This window comes from Rhinolophus sinicus, chromosome 1, assembly GCF_057876585.1.
Source record: "Rhinolophus sinicus isolate RSI-liver-muscle chromosome 1, RSI-T2T, whole genome shotgun sequence".
NCBI lineage: Eukaryota > Metazoa > Chordata > Mammalia > Chiroptera > Rhinolophidae > Rhinolophus > Rhinolophus sinicus.
In genome coordinates this window covers 29385358-29405458 of record NC_142501.1, presented here as the reverse complement: position 1 = coordinate 29405458, position 20101 = coordinate 29385358, and the positions used below count along the sequence as shown (strand labels likewise).

Here is a 20101-nt window from a genome sequence, read left to right as displayed (position 1 = left end):
TGAAGGTTCCTTATTAAAAAACAAACTTACTAAAAAACAAACAAAAAAACCAAGAATGTAAAATGGTTCATCTGCTTTGGGGAAAAAATGAGCAGTTCCTCACATAATTAGACATAGAGTTACCATATAGCCTAATGATTTCAGGAAAAATGGGACCATATGTCCACAGTGAAAACTTGTACACTAATGTTCTGTCCTAGAAGCTTTACTCATAATAAAAAGTGGTGGGGCCGACTCGGTGGCTCAGGCGGTTAGAGCTCCATGCTCCTAACTCCGAAGGCTGCCGGTTCGATTCCCACATGAGCCAGTGAGCTCTCAACCACAAGGTTGCCCGTGGGAATTTTCCAGTCCTCCAAGGGATGGTGGGCAGCGCCCCCTGTAACTAGAAACGGTGACTGGACCTGGAGCTGAGCTGCACCCTCCACAACTAAGACTGAAATGACAACTTGAAGCTGTACAGCACCCTCCACAACTAAGATTGAAGGGACAACAACTTGACTTGAAAAAAGTCCTGGAAGTACACACTGTTCCCCAATAAAGTTCTGTTCCCCTTCCCCAATAAAAAGAAAAGTGGAAACAACCCAAATGTCCATCAATGGATGAATAAGCCAATGTGGCATATAATTAGGAATATTATTAGACCATACAAAGAACTGAAGTACTGATTGATACATGCTGCAATGTGGATGAGCCTGGAAAACATGCTAAGTGAAAGAAGCCAGACACAAAAGGCCACATACTGTAGATTCCATATGTAATGAAATAGGTGTGTTTAAAGAAACAGAAAGTTGATGAGTGGTTGCCAGTGGCTAGGGTTGTGAAACAGTGGAGAGGGAGCGGTGCTGGGAATGGAGAGTGAGTGTTAATGGGTACTGGGTTTTTGGTTTAACCTTTATTTTAAGTGTGTTTTTCCATGACCCATCAGCTCCACGTCAAGTTGTTTCAATCTAGTTGTGGAGGGCGCAGCTCACAGTGGCCCGTGTGGGGCTCAGCCAGCAACCTTGTAGTTAAGAGCACCCCACTCTAACCATCTTAGCTAACCAGCCACCCCCTGGGTTTCTCCTTAAGGTGATGAAAGTTCTCAAATTGATTTGGTAATGGCTGCACAGCTCTGTAAATATACTAAAACCCAGTGAATTATACATTTTTAATGAGTAAATTTTATGGTATGTGAATTATATCTCAATGAAGCCATTAAAAATAACTAAGTATCTTTGGGTTCTCCTGATTTAATAGAGTCAGGGAGCTTGTTCTTGTGTTTTAGCTTATATTAGGCCATTGAGAATGTGACAAAGGTTGTGTGTTCATTAATGTTACTCTGGAGAACCCTTTGATGTACTCCTTTTTAAATACTCCTAAAGTGCTTTGCTAAATCCTTCCAAAATTCAACTGAAGTAGAGTTCTCCGATTTAACAATAAATATATAGGACATTCACTTACATTTGAATTTCAGATAAACAAATACCTTTTTTGGGTGTACGTGTGTCCCGGGCAATATTTGAGACACACATTTACCAAAAAAATGCATTGGTTATCTGAAATCACATTTAACTGGGTGCTCTATTTTATCTGGCAATTCCAAATTGAGGAAGAGTAATACTAGACAAGTTGAATCGTCTCTATCTGACCTGTATAACGCTTCAGAGGCACCAAAGCAGGTCAGTTTTTCCAAGTAAATGCAGCCTGGGCAGGTCATGTGGTTGGTAACAGGTCTGGCATGCTGGGGTTGTAGCTGTTGGGCCTAACCAGGGGTGCACCCCTAACTCCCAAACTGCATTCCTGGCAGCCTGAGAGTTGCCTAGCCATCTCCTCTCTAACGATCAAGAGAGCAAAAATCTGTGCTCACAGGCTCTCTTCCTCTTCCTCACTTAATACCCTTTTTGTTCAATACTTCCAAGAGTCTCTTTCCACCTCCTTCCAGCCTCCCTCTTGTACCCAGCATGGCCTCAATGTGCCTCCGCAGGTACTCCCTTGCCACTGCTAAGCCCTCTTCTTTGGGGTGGAACTGTTTTTCTCCTGGTTTTGTCCTCTGCCATTCTCTCTTCCTGCATTCCAGCCGTCAGAAGTGTACCGGCCTTCTGCTTATCCACCCTGCCCTACCACGGATGGCAATGCTTGGCTGTGTATAAGCAGCTCACAGACTCAATGCCAGTCCCTCCAGAAGGAGGACTAAGATCTTTTGAACAGTGTAATGGAAATCTAAAAACTTACAAATGTACACCAGTTTAAGGAGAGTGGTTTTCTCTAGGGAGGGAGGGGAATAGGAAAAGGAGGGCCTGGGACCGTTAGCTGTATATTTAACTTTCAAAGAGATGAAGCAAATATATTAAATCTCGTGGTGGAATGCATGTTATATTGTTCTCTTTGTAATATTTCTGTACATTTGAAATACTACACAATTAAAATAGTAATTAAATTAAAAACAAAACTCTAAACACATTCACCTTAGAAAGTGTCCAAGTATTTTATTTTTAAAAAATTTAATTGGGGGCCGGCCTGGTGGTTCAGGCGGTTGGAGCTCTGTGCTCCTAACGCCGAAGGCTGCTGGTTCAATTCCCACATGGGCCAGTGGGCTCTCAACCACAAGGTTGCCCGTGGGAACAACTCGACTCCTGCAAGGGATGGTGGGCTCCGCCGCCTGCAACTAAGATTGAACATGGCACCTTGAGCTGAGCTGCCGCTGAGCTCCTGGATGGCTCAGTCATTTGGAGTGCGTCCTCTCAACCACAAGGTTGCCAGTTCAATTCCTCCCCCAAGGGATGGTGGGCTGCACCCCCTGCAACTAACAACGGCAACTGGACCTGGAGCTGAACTACGCCCTCCACAACTAAGATTGAAAGGACAACAATTTGACTTAGAAAAAAGTCCTGGAAGTACACACTGTTCTCCAATAAAATCCTGTTCCCCTTCCCTAATAAAATCTTAAAAAAATAAAAATTAATTTATAAAAAATAAATCACATCATGAAATAAGACTTGCAAATGGAAGATATTCTTAGGAAGAAGTGGAAGTACTGTGTAGTCATATGTTAACCATTTGCAGAAAAATACCCAGAATTGGTAGAACAAGAGGAGTATTAGCTTCTATTAGTTAGTATAAATCCTCAAAGACTTTATAATCCAGGAAGGAGAAATTCACACATACAAGAGACTGTGAACAATCATTAAACAAGGCATCCAGTGAAAAATAATACAGATCAAGTTTAATATCTATGTGCTAAGTTGTTCAGAGTGGGTAGGGAGAGCCAGCATCAGACTCATTCCTGGGTTAACAAAAAGTAAACAAAAAGTGAACACAGCGGGCCGGCCCGGTGGCTCAGGCTGTTAGCGCTCCATGCTCCTAACTCCGAAGGCTGCCGGTTCGATTCCCACATGGGCCAGTGGGCTCTCAACCACAAGGTTGCCGGTTCGACTCCCGCAAAGGATGGTGGGCTGTGCCCCCTGCAACTAGCAACGGCAGCTGGACCTGGAGCTGAGCTGTGCCCTCCACAACTAAGACTGAAAGGACAACCACTTGAAGCTGAACAGCACCCTCCACAACTGAGATTGAAAGGACTAACAACTTGACTTGGAAAAAAAAAAGGCCTGGAAGTACACACTGTTCCCCAATAAAGTCCTGTTCCCCTTTCCCCCCTCCCCCAAAAACAGAAGTTAAGAGACCACCTTAGCTTTGCTTCCCTATTAAAAAAAAAAAAAAAAAAAAAAAGTGAACACAGCAAATGTATTTTCTCCGTGTGTGTGTGTGTGTGTGTGTGTGTTGTGTGTGTGTGTGTTGTGTGTGTGTGTGTGTGTGGGTGTGTTAAGGAATGGGAGGAAGTTTAGAAGAAGAATATGCTCTCAGAGTCCTGGGCATTCTTTATATCCATGGTTTTCAATCTTTTCTTCCTATATCGCCTTCTCAAAAAGAACCTCCAAGGCTTCCAATTTCTTTAAAAAATGCATATAAATTTCTCCTCCCTATTCCCGCCCCCCCTCCAGCTCTGTCCCCGACACACACACAGACATATTTCATATACTCTCAGACACCCCACACAGAGGCACTGTTGCCCTGTGATGCATCGAGCCTCTGCTGCTGCTGTGGAGTTTCTGTAGTGAATTCCTAAGCAGCATGGCACACACCCACTCCCACTAGGTCTGCAGGCCTTCCATGCCCTCATCCCTTTCTCTCCTGTTCTCTTTACCGCTAGGCTGAAGGAGCACAGGTGTCTAAACAGAGCCAAATGATCATGTTACTCCCTGGGCCACATGGGTCTGCTTGGCACATATCCCCTGGGGAACATCAGAGAGAAAGGAAGCTCATTAAAATAGCTTGTTAGGCTCCAGCTGGTTCTCCATTAAGTTTGACACATAAGAATGTAAGAATGTAAAAACTATACATACAGCCCTTTCCAAACTTTCATTAGAAATGAAAATTGTTTGATTCAATTCTGGCATGCAAATTTTTGGTAGAACCATCTCCAATCTAGAAATAGCAATAATGAAAAACAAATCCTACCAAGAAAGAAACAAAGGTGGCCGTGAAATGTACCAGGGTAACTTCTGACCCACTTTAACACACACTGTATATTTGGGGAAGAAGGTATCACCGAGTTTCCCAGAGGTGACCAGCTGTTACTTCTCTGTCCCTGGCTTATCTTTTCAAAGACTTGATCATCTGTGGATGAGTGATAAAGATTTTAAAATGCAGCATGTTGTACAGTGAATTCGTGAATAGCTCAAATTTTGACACAGAGACTGAGGAAAGAAAGGAGGAAAACTATTCAAAGAAAAAAACAAATCACTGATTGAAGAGAGGTAGGGGGTGGCATGAGATTAAGAGAGGAGGGTAAGGGAACAAAAATTAACCTTCTCATATTATAGAAACCACAAACAAGGGGAACAGTACAATATGTTACATTCAGGAATGCCAGTGCTACGTTGATATGTTAATCTGACACTGGGAACAACAGAGTATTATTGCTGCTGATATGGTAATCTTGAGAGGTACCGAGAAAAAGTGGGTGGGTCATGTGAAATTCATGAAATACTTGAGGTGAGCTCACTGTTGAAGCATTAGTCACGTTTTTGCTTTGTGTGTTTCTTTTTTTCCAATTTATTGTATAGATAAGTATTCCTCTGTACTTTTTGTTTCCCAAAAGTTTAGCTTCTTTTCATGAGGCGATAAAATTATTCCATCTCAAAAGTTTGTTTCTGTTCTAAAGGCATGTTGCAAAATGCCTCCCCTTCTTTGGCCTACACGGACAAATATGCCTATATTTGCATCCAGCACTGTACCTATGTCCTCTGCATTGGTTAGAAAGCTCAGAGAAACGAGCCTAAAGGAACATTTTCAGAGTGAGCACAGAACTCAGCCTCCAGCTTGTCAGCAGGAACAAAATAAATAACACCAAAGACTGAAGCTGTCTGTTGACAAGAAAGGAAAAAGAGACCCAGTCAGCATAAAAATAAGGAAGAGAAAATGAAGTCCAAGGAACCAAAACCTTCCACGTCCAGACTTTGCCTTAACTTCTTCCCCTTCACCAGCGTACTGAAAGGTTCTCAAACTCAACAATAGCTTCTCTTAATGTTGTCCTAACTACCATTCCCACTTCAAATGTTGCTGCTATTCCATATATATGTAGAAAAGAATAAAGTGTGCCCTTATTTGAGGAAATAATAGGAAATGTATTTTTTTGTAGCCAATAAGTAACTGTTTAAAACTGAACTACCCTTTATAAGAGATGGCTTGCTAAGCATCCCTATTAGTCATTCACACTTTAGTCTGAATGTGCTGTTTTCTTCCTTCTTACTTGCTACCTAAAGATTAATTTAAGATGGAGTTTAGGTGTGGGAGAATAGAGCAATACATGGTTTGGAAGGATAGGTATTATAAGGAGGGGAGAGATCTCGGTAGATCTGATTGTTCTGGTGGGGCTTTGGGCAGTGAAAGAGCAGCAAGTAGACACTGGATAGGGTTAGGGTGGGGGAGATAGGAGAGGGATACAGAACAAAAAATTGACCAGGTACCTTCTTTCACAATTCTGAGGGTTTACCCAACAGACACATTAGACAAGCACATTTTATTCTACTGACTCAAATCTGAAGAATTTTAAACTTACTGTGGCACATGGTGTAGAGTAAGTAAAAACACAGCCTGCGTTATTGCTCAGAACCTTTTTACAGAAGCAGCTTCCTTCCAACAAAGTTCACTTTTGAGGTTGTTTCCAGTATAAGGTTTGGTAAATCCAGAGTTGTTTGTGGAATGGAAAATCTGACAGGGCTCCTCTTTTGGAGCTTGTATTTTTAAGGAGAAAAAGACTAGTATCCTGGGGTATCCAGGAGGATGAGTGGTTTTGGTACCTGCAGACTTCAGGAGAGCAGCAGGGGACCCATTTCTTATTTTATGAATAGCCTTACTCCAAACTTTGCTTCAATCTTCTCTGTTTCTAAGGGAAAGAATGCAACCTAAATTTTACTATTGGGACCTTATCGGACCTACTACTTATGACCCCAAAGATATTTTCAAAATGCCACAAATAATATTTATGAGAATTTAAGAGTTGTATTTCCCACTTCTTATTAGGTGCTGTCTACTGTTAGACATAAAGACCTTCGACTCCTTCTTTCTGGCATCACTTTTTCATATTATGGATAGTCTTAGTTTTCTATCTAGTATCACATATCTTCATTTATTTTTTGACTCATTTCCATATTTAGGTTAAGAATTCTTTTAAAGCATATTTTCAAGTCCTTTGATTTTAAAGTCTTCCCGGATCTACATAGGAAGACTTCCATTCCAGAATATAGCTTTATCCTTTTGCTTACGCATAGAATTGTTTCCAAAACATTTAAGTCTGAAGGTGGTTAATGTCAATCTTCTGTGGTCAATAAAATGTTACCTAAGTGGGAGCAAACGGGTGGCTCAGTTGGTTAGAGCGTGAGCTCGGAACAACACGGTTGCCAGTTTGATACCCACATAGGATGGTGGGCTGCGCCCCCTGCAACTAAGATTGAAAACAGCAACTAGACTTGGAGCTGAGCTGTGCCCTCCACAACTAGACTGAAGAACAGTGATTTGGAGCTGATGGGCCCTGGTGAAACACACTGTTCCTCAATATTCCCCAATAAAATTTAAAAAAAAATGTTACCTAAATGGTATAGCATTTAATATTTTGTGTGATAAAATATAAGAGTAGCAGTGGTAATACCACTTGATAGGTTCTAAAACTGTTTGCGTGATTATCTTATAGGCATGAAGGTATTGTCACATGGAAGCTGACCAATTAGTGCTAACAGTATTTCTGTCACCAACAAGCAGTTTTTGGTAGAACGGCAGCGTTGTTCTCGCTAACATTATCCCTGCAAGTTAGATAGCATAATTCTGCTGAGTAGCTATCTCTGTCTGTCATTCATAAATGTGTCTAAGTTATTTAAAGATTTTTTTCTGCTTGCCCTGTGAAATAGTCCTAAAAATATATATTCTAAGTTTATCTTAAAGGGGTTTCAAAGGACGCCCTTTCATCCTTATTTTGTCAACAAGACCAAATTGATTCTGCCCTTACTGTTTATGGTTTGTATAGATTTATATCATGCTATTTCTCAGCCTTTACCTATCCAAGATGAAACGTATTGTTTTAGAGTCTTTCCCCACACCTGACCCCTGTAAAGTTCTGCTGTGGCCCTTTTCTGAGCTGTTTCTGACACTGGCACCTCTCTTTCCAGGGGCAGCCACTGCCTGCCTCAGTAACACCTCCCACGTGTGTGGATGTGAGTGAGGAACCATAGTTCTGCTTGTTTGGTTGTGTTTTAATCGAAGTGAAATAATGATTCTGCTTTCATTTCTGTTCTGGACATGGTGCTGCCTGACATTTTCTGGGGCTTTCAACTAGAAATTTGGAGGACATGTAAATATAGTGATCTATAGGAACTTTGTATAGGCATATACATATTTTCCATGCAAATACTAAGCTCTTTGATCCTTTCATTTTTCCCCCCTTTAAATTAGATCTTTAGATAGCCACCTTATTCCCCAACACCAGGGTATTATTGGAACTAAGAGCTTATACAACTAGTTATTCTCTTTACGGGACTCATTTTATAATGCGGCATAGGAATGGAAAAGTCCTAAGAGGGCTACAGCCTCTCCTGACACTCCAGCTGCCCTCAGGACGATGAGATTCAAAACACGAAAGTAGCAACAACCTCCTTCTACTTTTCACAGGAGTACATACTTGTCATTGAATGTTTTACAGCTTTACTTTACATTTAAGCTGTACCTTTTTAGAGATTTTTCTAAAGTAGAACAGAAAGTCATTTTATCTTAAGTAATGCTGCCTTCCTCTAATAAGCTTCTCTGTTGTATTGTTGCCAGTTCAAGATGGCCTCGTGCTGGCTGCCTCACATGCAATTAGGGATTGTGCAAGGAATGTTGATCTTTTGCTGGCATGTCTGGCAGCTCGGTCATCAGCCTGGACTCTCTTACCTGCTCCTCCACGCTTCACCTTTTCCCTTTTCTCACATGCTTCTCGTGTTGTGCTCTGTTGTTTTTGTCATTTTATATTTTCAGACAGCAGGTCCTGAGACGTTATCCTTTCCCTAATGTTGTAAGATTTTTTCATTTGTTTTGTCTTGGAGAGCTTCAGGCTTTCTGGTGAATTTCCCTTAAATAGCCTCCTTTTCCATTCAGCATGGAATTTGTCTGTTCATCTGCTCTGTGCCGGCTGCTGCAGGTGAGGCCCAAATACATGCTTGCTCCCTTCGTGCCCAGGTACAGCTTCCAGAGAAGATCAAACCTCCTCTTCATGGTAACCCCCATCCTCCTGATCACCCCCCCTTCACTGTAGGATCACTGAAGTAAGGTGGACATAGTACCAGCTACACTTGCCCAGTTTCCTGCCCTCAGTTGTGTTTCCTCCCCACTTCCCATCCCTTCTCTCTTTTCTCCCGTGTTTCTACTCCTCCATCAAGACCTACTTCTCTCCTTGCCACTGATACAGTGCTTGACAGCTCCTCGGTTGTGACCTCCTTTAGGCTTTGGAAGAGCTACTTCTGCATTTTCTCCAGGTGCCTGCCGGGCAGCTCAGTCCCAGCCAACCAAAGTGCTAAGGTACACAGCACAGCTGTTCTCTTGATTCCACAGGTGCTACTGCTAAGTTTGGAGGCGGCAGTCTGTCGTGGGGAGGCTGGTGATAGAATCAGACCCCCTTCAGCATTCTTCAAGGGAGCTGCCTCCCCAGATTTCTTTCTTTAACGTTTCCAGCAAACAGGTGCTCGGTCACTCCAGTGGTAGTAAATTCCTGGATATTTTTACCCAACACCACAGAAATGAAATGACAATGTTATTGGACATGTCATACAACCAGGCCTATGAGTAATGTCCCCATTAATCAATTTGCCAAAGAAAACAGGTTGCTATCTAAGCTTGTTTGGAGAGACGCTAGCTATGTGAAGGAAGAAAAACTCGGGCATCTGGTTAAAAGTACACTGTCAAGATTAAAATGATATATATTAGTAACTTGGTGTGTTTCTAAGTTAACCTTTTGCTATGCAAGACGGCACCAACTGCACAGTTGACATTCAAATAATTGTTACAAGAACCTCACTATAATGCCTCTGGTAAGTGCCTGTTGCAGTGGAACTGAGGTAGAGATAAGATGGAATCCAAGAGAGAACAAGTTTTACCAGATTTTGTCACCCTATTAAGAATTGTCATACTACAAAGAAACCGTTGGCTGTAGTATGACCAATTCATTTCTTAATCTATCCATTCATTTGTAAGATGGATAGACCACTCCTTCTCAAGAGGCATCATGCCATCCACTAGACACACCAAGATTGATGAGACAGGGTCTCTGCTCTCAAGGAGCTTACACACTAATGGAGGGCTCATTTGCATACTTCTTTAAATTGTAAACAAAGAACTGCAGGATAGTGTGTTAAGTGTGATAATAAAGGTATACATAAACTACAGAGAGGATCTAGGAGAAGTCTTTTCTGAAGGACTGACTTCTAAGCCAGGTCACAAAGGATGAATATAAATTTTTCAAGCAGGCAAGAAAAGAAACATTTGCAAAGGCACACTGGCACGAAATAACAATGAGGAACTGCAAATAATTTGGTTTGGGCGTAACATAGATCTCTCAGGAGATGGGAAGAGCAAAGTCAAGAGCTAGCGCCAAAACAAGTGAACAGGAGATGGGTGATGAAGCACGTTTAGGAGTGGGTACTTAATTTGAAGGTACATGGGAGCCACTGATAGTTTAAGCAGGAGAGTGATGATTAACGCTGGGGGGAACTGGGCTTTTTCACATGCGGCTGGTAGCTCTTCAGTATCTTTTATTTTATTTTGTAATCTTTAATTATATTATGTCATACTTATATGATGGCATGGTATAGGGTATATGGAATTTACCTGGCATATAGTAAGGGCCTGGCATATATTAAGCTCTTACTGAAAATCTGATGACTGAAGGAAGTGCCTGGCATAAGTCTCTCCACCTTGGTCAGATGGTGATGTTACTGGCAGGCCCATAGGCCAAGCCTCCTCACTTCCTGCCCTATCCAGGCTCTGTCTATTACACATGAGCAACAAGGGACAAAGGAATTGCTGGGATGTCTCCATAGGTACGCATTGCAGCTACGTGACAATGCCCAATATATATGTTCCATTTGCATACTTCTTTAAGTATGTAAACACTCCATCACCCAGAATTTTCATTCAACCTGTTGTAATATCTCTGGGAAAGGACAGTAAGTTTACAAATGTTAGTAAGACATGGAATTCACTCTAGAGAAGACTTTCATTTTCACCTTTGCTGAATATGTCCATTTTGCAAGGTGAATGATAACCTATAATGAGTAACTACTTGTACTGTTTTTGATCCTTAGTTGGGAATTCATAGATGTGGGGGGCAGATTATGCATTTATCTGTGCCTTTTATGTAAGGGACTTGAGTATCTGCAGATTTTGGTATCTGTGGGGGTCCTGGAACCAATCCCTCATGGATACCAAGGAACAATTAAGTTTTTTGGGAGTCAAGTTATATGCAAATTTTCGATTGCATGACACCCCTAACCCCCAAGTCAATCAAGGGCAAACTGTAGTTATACTTATTAATCTTTTCTTTATGTCTTCTGGATTTTATGTCATATTTAGAAAAAGCCTTTTCCATGACAAAATTATACAAAATACATTGTTTTATTCTAGTAGTTTGTTTATGTTTTGATTTTTATATTTCAGTCTTTTGTCTACCTTAAATTTAAATCTTTTGTCAGATTTGTCTACTTATATTTAAGTCTTTTGTCAGATTTATTTTTGACGTGCAGAGAAAAATAGAGCTCTACTTCTAAAATACTAATCACTTAGCCCAACACTATTTATTCAATATTTTTTTTACTGATTTAGAATGCTCCTTTAAACTTACTTTGTTTGTATGTGGGCCCGTTTCTGGATGGTCCACCTTTTCCCATTGATCTATCTATTTTAGCACTATACCAAATGTTTTAATTAGTGTAGCTTTAGAAAACATTTAAAAAATCTAATGGCTTTAGACTTTTATCAGACAGTGAAAATACTCCTAATGATATTATAATGATGGATATATGTCCAAACTCATAGAATGTACAGTACCAAGAGTGGACTCTCAGGTAAAGTATAGACATTGGGTGATTATGATGTGTAGTGTAGGTTCATTCTTGGTAAAAAGAAAAAAAAGTACCATTCTAGTGAGTAATGTTCATCATGGGGCAGGCTGTGCGTATGTGGGGGTGGGAACATATGGGAAACCTCTGTACCTCCCTTTCAATTTTATTGTAAATTTAAAACCACTCTAGAAAAATAAAGTCTTTAAAAAATAAAATTCAAATTTAAAAAATCCAATGGAACTAATTTCCTTTCATAATTCTGTTCTTATGTTTATATTTCCAGATGGTCTATACACAACTGTCAATAAAAAAATATAAGTGTATGCTCAGTTTGTACAGGGTAACAATGGCTGGTAAGATAATTTAGTGATTCTTAATAGCCAGTATGGCTTTTATTATTGTTTTCATTTCTAATATTGTAGCGTAAACAACATTGATTCATATCTTTTTTTTTCTGATTTGCTGATATGTATTCCTTCCCCAAAATAAACTTTTGGCTGAACACTACTTGAGAATGCACCAGTGTTTACCATACTGAACCCTCTAAAATGCACAAAAACAGGCAGTGCCTATTGAAAACTGGAAACACGAGGCTTGTGCTAGAATATGGATAAAAAAGCTCATGTTCATCGTGCTTCTGATCCCACAATCCCAATAAGTATAGGGTTCCAGAATCAGTCTTTGTTCACTATCTTTTTCTCCTTACCACATATCTCTCATCTATGTATTTAGTTAGAGATGCAACTTTTCAGTCTTGGAAAAATACAGATTTATCAAAAAGCACTAAGGAAACATGTAGAATCATAGTAACTACAGTCACTGTCACAAAATTCTAACCTTTATGTGGTTTCCCATAGTTTCAATCCTCCCTCTGCCCATGCCTCCCGCTTCTCGAAGTCCACAGGCACTCTGAAGTTTTCTTGAAACATCTGTGAGTCACAGGTCGGGGGTTCAGAAAAGAAAATCCATAAAGCTCAGAAGTTACAACCAGAAGGAAATGACCAATGGCCTGTTGGTAAGCTCTATCCCTCCTCCTCATCTTAACACCACCATCCTGCTCCCTGCCCCAACCCCCAAGATCTGAAAGTTCAAAGGTAGCGTTGCCTCTATAGGACCTGCCAAGGGAATTTCTTAGTTAGGCTCCCAACTTCTAACTCTCCATTCACCTTGAATCTTCCGATGGTTGCTATTTTCATCACCATCCACAGAAAAGCTGGGTAAACAGGAACTGATAGATTTCCTTGTGAAAAACAATAAAAAATGGCTTTGACTGCTTTATGTGACCATGAGCACAGCCTAAAGCCAGTTGTCTGGTGAAGTCATGCGCTTTTCCTTTGATGACCTCCCGTCTGGGTGCCTTCAATAGACTTTCTGAATTGGGCTAGAGACTAGACTAAATGATCTTTGAATTGGGGTGTGTACGAATCATGGAAAGCTTCCCCAAGGAGGTGGCAGCTGAGGCAACCTAGAATGGGATTCAGATAGGCACATAAGGGGGAGGAGAAGAGAAAACAGCATTCCAGGTAGAAGGAAGAGTATAAACAAAGGCATGGAGATATGATACAGCTCAGCAGGAGCTACAAGTAATTCATTACTGAGATATCCCTGGAGTATTAAATACCCGGAGTGGCAGGGATGGTGTTGGAGAAGCAGGGAGTGGCTGGGTCCTGGGGGTGCTGGTATACCATGAGCAAAAGTTTGGGTTTTATCTTACAGACGTTTGAAGGGTTTTTAAGCAGATGAATGACATACGGTAAATCATAATGATGACCTCACCAAAAAGAATACAAGGCAATTTTGAAATTAACCTAACCAATGAAAGCTGGTGTGATTCTTGTGATTTATATGCTCGAGGATCATCATACTGATTCTAAGATTGACAAAAAGAAGTCTCCACTGACCTATCTCCTTACACTAGGTGATGACATAGTTGGGTTTACATATTAGAAAGATCATCCTGGTAGTGTTGCAGGAAATCATTTTACGGGCATGGAGACTGGAAGCAGGGAAATAAGTAAAAGCATTATTGGAATTGTCTAGGTGAGCAATGACAGAGGCTTGAACTAGGGCAGTAAGTACAGACATCTGTTGAAGAAAAAAATCAGCAGATTTGTTTGAAGAGATAATGGAGCATACTGTGGCAGCAATGAAAATGTATCTCTCAGAAAGGGTTACAACTGATAATCCCAGTTTTTGTGCTCTGAAATCCATCACTACTCCTTGCTAAGGTCATGCTTCCCCCGGGTTGCTTCATGACGGAGTGTGGGAAGGATACTAAGGCAGGCCCACCTCTGGGAAATGCGGGACTTCTCGGATGAGCAACTTCAGCTCCAAGATGTTTCATCAGCTTTGCTGAACTTTCTTAGAACTGCACTACAATCAAAGATTCTTCCACTCAACTAACCTTCCAACCAACCCTTCCTCCCTTCCTTCCTTTCTTCTGTGATTCGTAAGGTCAGACCTACATCACGGTCTGACGGCTTTCCCCGAGAACCGAGACTAAACTTATGGTGGGTCAGCTTTTGGGCTCTGGAGTCACAATAACCTGGGTGTGAATCTGGACCCACCATTCCTAGATATATGAGTGCAAGCAAGGAATTTAATTTCTTAAAAGTGCCAGTCTTCTCATCTGTAAAATCATAATACTTCTTGTGAGGATTAAATTAGTCAGGCTTATCAAGTATCTTAGCACAGTATCTGGCACATAGTAAGTGCCTGATAAATGTTAGCCATTCTTATTATTAGATGTGGGGGATGAAGGAGAGGAAGAAGTCAGAGGTAACGCCTAGGTTTCTGGCTATTTACAATATATAAAGTCATCACAAATAATTCACTCAAGTTGGTTCTCCTTTTGCATACAGCACATATCTTTTTGAGTACAAGAGAGATTAGGACATCCTTCCTTTCTTTCCTCCCCTCTCTTAAATCTCTTGAGTCCTCTAGCTGTCATGGCTAAAGGCAAACAAACAATTAAATGGTACATCAAAATGGACATAAAAAAGACCTCTTGACTCTGCAGTTTAGAGGGTGGCCTTTCGCCACATTACCCCAGGCACCAAGTTCCGCGGATGAGACAAGCTCTGAGAATATTCTTCAGTGCTGTGGAGGAAAAGCCCATTCTAGAGTGCCTGCATATATACCAAGGCGGAAAAGTTAGCCACCTCCCTTAAGGATCTGAAAAATTAGGCTGGGGAATTCCAAATTAAATGCTTTTTATTGTTTTATTTAGAACAGGTGAGCTATTAAATAGGCGATAGCAAGCACACTGCAAAGTGCATCTTAGTTACGATCTTCCCCTTCCCCAGCACACTTAAAAAAGCTTAAATCAAATACAACTCAAATTATAGACTGGAATATGGAGTTAAAACTAGCAAAATGGAATGGAAAGGGAAAATGTAAACTCCTAAACAAAATTTTAGGAAATGAATGGTATAAACCTGGGATGGGAAAAATGTAGCTGAGCAGTGGTTTGTATGAAAAATGCCATGGGTTTTAGGTTAACCATCATCTCCATGGAGCCAACAGTGTAATTTTGGTTGTAACGAAATGAGTGTAATCTTCAGTGGTGTACTAGAAGTATAATAACGGGAAACTTCTGTTTCCTCACCTGTAATATTAGGGGCTGGATTAGACGACTTCCAAGTACCATCTAGGTCTATGATTTTGTAAGAGCACGACTAGGACCTGAAAGGGCTAAACCCGAATGCCTACATTTTCAGGACATGACCATAGAAAAGATACATAGGCTGGATGAACACAGACAATCCATTTTCATCTGGTTGACTTTACAGCTGAAATGATCTTGGGGGCGGCGGATCTTCCTGTGTGCTGAAGTGACCCACAGATACCTCCCCAGATAAGTGTGGCAATGGAACAAACTTACGTATGCCTATTTCGCACCATGTCAAGCTTTACACAAAACTGTTTCTCTTGAGGTGGCAAGCTTGAGCAACCAGTTTTTCCTGAAGTTTGCCTGATACCCATGTTTATGGTGAGCTGTTCTGTCATTCTTCTCTCTTGCCATAGCCATGGAGGGGCCCTCCCAAGTCAACTAGCTGACTTTTGACATTGGGAATCAAGGATTTCAGAGGCAGAGATCAAGGTCAACATAGGGCAATGACAGAACGGACTAGAGAGTCCTAGTTCACAGGGCCCCCTTACTAGGCTCTGCTGTACACGGGCTGAGGGAGGGCATGGATCCAAGTTTTAGCCACAGCATAACAGGCAGTCTGTGATGGTTTTGTGGGTAACCAGCGAGCTTCCTCCCTCCATCAGTGCTGCTACCATTCTCTTCTGGATGCCTAAGCTGGCATTTTCAGGCATTTTAAACATCTTCTGAGAAAGAGGCAGTAAAAGAGACCAATCACGGGAAAAGCAAAACTTAAATAAAAATACAATTCCAAATATATCAGCTGGAATCTCTTTGTCTAGCTAAAAGAGATTTAGAGAGTGGATCAGAAAGCCTGTGTGTCCTTCTTGTTCTGCAGTAACCAGGTGTGTGTATGCCCTTGGTAAGTCACTCAACAACCCTGGACCCGTTCCCTCACTTGTAAAATGAGGAAGAACCCCATCTAGCTACTTTCGAGTGTAGGAGTCCCTTTAGACTCCCCTGGTTTATGGAAGAGACCTAGGAACAAATTATATACTGTGCAGGAAAGGAACTGTATATAGGCTGGGAGGTGATCTCCATCAAGCCACTTAGAAGTACCCTAGAACCTTCAAAGGATGTTTGTGAAGAGCAATAAGCAAGAACTGAAATCACACGACTCCCAGGTTCCTGCCCCAGGTTAGTCCCTCCCAGGTACTGGCTGAGTTGTTCTGTGTCTCATTCTTAACTCGGTCAGGCAGAAGAGGTCACAGAGGGTGGGGCTATGACCAATGGATCACATTCTCAATGTTCTGGAAAAAGGACAGAGGTAGCAGAAAGGCCAGAAGAGGAGTTTCCACTGCACATTAGCCTCAATTGACAATCCCATTCTCTTTCCAGGTTGGAAAGGACATGCCAGCTAGGTAGCTTTGGCATCCCCGGCTCCTTAGTACCTTTATCACCTCAGCAGCACAGCCACCAACTTGGGAAGGAAACCAAGATCTTGGACCAAAAGGGGTAAGTCCAAGAGATGCTAAGTTCGATGGGCCTTTGGAGATTTTTGTGGGATTCATAGACATTTATATTTTCAGGGGAGAGGTCTTCCTTTTTTTTTTTTTTTTTTAAACTGTGGTACAATATACATGAGTTTTACCATTGCGACGATTTTTAAATATATAGTTCAGTGGAGAAGTATTTTTTGATTACTTCAGTTCTCTCCCTATCCTGATGTAGAGTGTGTGTTCCCTGCTACCAAGATTCTTGATTATTCTGTAGGGTTCAGACTGTAGGGACTGAAAGGTTATGCTGGGTTTGACTTTTGCAATAGAACATCCCAAAATACCAGAAGCAGGACCGGAAATTATTCAGTGGTCATTTCTCCTTTGATATGGGTGAGATCACACTTGCTGCTCTGTCTCTTTAATTTTTATCTCTGCCTTGGCCCTAACCACTTGTCCAGACCTGTGGCTTGCCCTTGGGCCTGCTTTCTTTTGTTACACTGCATTTTTGTTCTCTGATGACTCCTGGCTCATTCTCACAATGAGAAAACTATTTTCCCTGGGATGGGACTAGTCTGCCCCTTCCGTGATCCTGCAGAGCTTCTTTGTCAGATAGAACTGACAGCCTCTGCTCTCTACCTGAGCTCCGATCCCACACCCCTGACCGTGTGCTGGCCATTTCCTCTGGAATGTGCCAGTCATTGTTCTGCCAAACAGATTGCAACATGTCCAAAAGCAACCTTCATTTTTTTGCCACAAACCAGCTGCTCTTATAATCTTTGAGTCCCTTACTAGTCCATTAAGTCATTTGGAGGAGAAGCAAAGTCCGCTTGGATTTAATCTCCTTTTTATTACCCTTAGCCATTCGGTCCCCAAGAACAATCAGATTTTCCTTCAAATACTGGTCATTGTTCCCGCCCCTCCCTCCCACCCCCATGCCCACCTCAAATATCATCTGGTGCTGTGTCCATTCTTCCCTGATTGGATTCCCTGTGCCAGGCCGATGCCAGGCCTAGACCTATCTTCACTAATCAAGTCACATCCGTTCGAAACCCGGAAGGTCTTTCCCATTTCTATCGTATAGGCTTCTTGTCCTTATCAGGCTCTTAAAGTTTTCCCTAATTTGATCCCATTCTAGAAAATCCATATGCCAGGCAGCTGTATTTTAAGGGGAAGTTTCATGAACTTGGAATTAGTGGACCTGCTTTCAGATCCGAGCTTTGTTCTCAGCAGAACCTTGCACAATTTACTGATTCTGGGAGCCTTGCATACCCATTTGCAAAATGGGGATAAAAATACCTATATGACAGGGAATTTTATGAAGATGTAAAGAGATAAATATGTGTGGAGGCAGGTTAGCATTGTGCTCGGAACCCACATTTGAACTTACTCCGTTGGTTCAGATCCAGACTTTTCCACTCAATAACTATGTGACCCGGAGCAAGTTCCTGAACCTCTCTGGGCTTCATCTTTTTCATCTGTAAAATAGAGATACAACAGTGCATACCTCCTAGGTCTGTAATGATAATTAAATAATATATGTAAAGTGCTTAATATATGCCTGGCACATTGTAAGCTGTAATAGGCGTAAGCTATTATTATTATTATTATTATGTGCAAGAGACCTATTGCTTGACAGCTAATCAGCACTGAATAATGTTTGCTAAGTTTGTTAATGAATTCATCTTATCCGTATGGTCTCATTTCCCACTAATTCTTGCTATGCACATTTTTGTGCCACTCTTTCTCTAGACAGGCTGACCACCTTGGCTTTCCATTAAAATCTCATCTACTTTTCTTGTCTTTGGTTATGGTATTTCTCTTTTCTACAATGTCATAATTTCTCTTCTCTGCCTATCCAAATTCTTCCCATTACTTAAGATCTATCCTAAATCCTGCCTCCATGAAACTTTCCCTCATTACTTCTGTACTTAGTGATTTCTCATTTTTCTCAACCAATTACCGTTGATTTAGTATCTGATATCACTTAGATGCTGTTTCCTGTGTATTCATTTTATGTCTTCAACTAGTTGGGAAGATATTCCCGTCTAACATTGTTTCAGAATACACAGTAAATATGGTGAATATTTAATCTACTAGACTACCTTATCAACCTACCAGACTATCTCTTGGGATATGCTCATATTATATTTGGGGTGGAATTTGGAGAAAGGGAAACACACTTTGTTGCTTGAAGGTGAGGAAGGACCCAGAAATCTAAAACAAATTTTCAGACCTAGAGTCTCTTATCAATAGAGTGGCACATGAGGGTGGGCAGATGAGGGGGGTGAGGGGTAAGGAGTTCCTGCTGAATGGGACAAGGTCCTATGGCCTCTGGGCCAAAGTGTTGGAGAATGCTTAAGGATGGAGGTCTCCACAGCCGAGGGGCTCGAAGCAGACCATAACTAACACAGACAAGAAAGTGTCCCCATTCAAATGTGGTTCTTGCTGTGACAGGCTTTGCCTTTAACTAGTTTCTCAAGCTTCTTACACCTTTACACAACATTTGCCCTATTGAGAAACTGGTTTTGCATGAAACTTCCCATGGCTTGAAGCAAGTCTCCATGACGGTGTTTGCATACCAGTGGGGTTTTACCCCTCCCTTATGTACCAATAAAGATGAAGTGGCATTCAGATGACGTGATAGGAGGGACATCACTGCAGCCTCCAAACTGAAAATGTTTGAACTATGTGAAAGGTTGATACCAGGATTTCACAATTACAGTGAAGACCAAGAAAGACTAGTCCAGATGCAAGGTACAGAACACAGTCTTTGCCCCAGTTCTCACAAAGCCTCCTCTGAGTCCTGCAGCCTATGTTCATCTCCCCTGTCTCCGGACTCCTGTAGTAGATATTGTCTAGACTACACAGTTCAGTCCTGCATTACACATTGTCTTCTAAAAATATCTCTGTGTGTTAGTTGTGTCCCCTTAGCTAGTTTTAAGTTCTGAGAATGCAGACTATCGCTTAAACTTCTTTGCCTGCGGAGCCTCTCAGTACAGTTTAACTCAGTGTTGGGCACAACAAGATTCTCAATAGTAAGTGTTGATGATTTGTTTTTGGAAATGTGAATTCATAAAAGGTGATGCCACAAAGGAGAATTAGAAGACCTGTTTCTTTTGGAAGTGGTGGGCATTGGGAGTCCCATTATCCTTTGCGGTGTTGTCAGTAATAGTGGCTTCCTGTCATAGGTCAGGGAGTCAAGACAGTTCAGATAGGACACAAAGTCCCAGTGCTTTCCCACGTAGGAGAGAGGTGATCTGCCCTAGTGCCCGAGACCCCTTCCGGATTCCCCTTTCTCTCCCCAGCCACTGAAGGCCATACAGTGAGAGAGCTGTGAGGGGCGTCAGAGATTGACTCAACTCCTTTATTTTGTAGATGAGCAAACTTGGGGC

The 20101-nt window shown here is 41.5% G+C and overlaps 1 protein-coding gene across 1 annotated transcript in view; it reads left to right on the top strand.

Annotated features, from left to right (window-relative positions):
• Nucleotides 1-20101, top strand: part of DUSP16 (dual specificity phosphatase 16) — a 151994-nt gene that overhangs the window by 42291 nt on the left and 89602 nt on the right. The window contains exons 2-3 of the mRNA XM_019744716.3: nucleotides 12479-12636; nucleotides 16609-16725. The gene's annotated coding sequence lies outside the window, so the exon portion shown is untranslated. The remainder of the gene's footprint in view (nucleotides 1-12478; nucleotides 12637-16608; nucleotides 16726-20101) is intronic.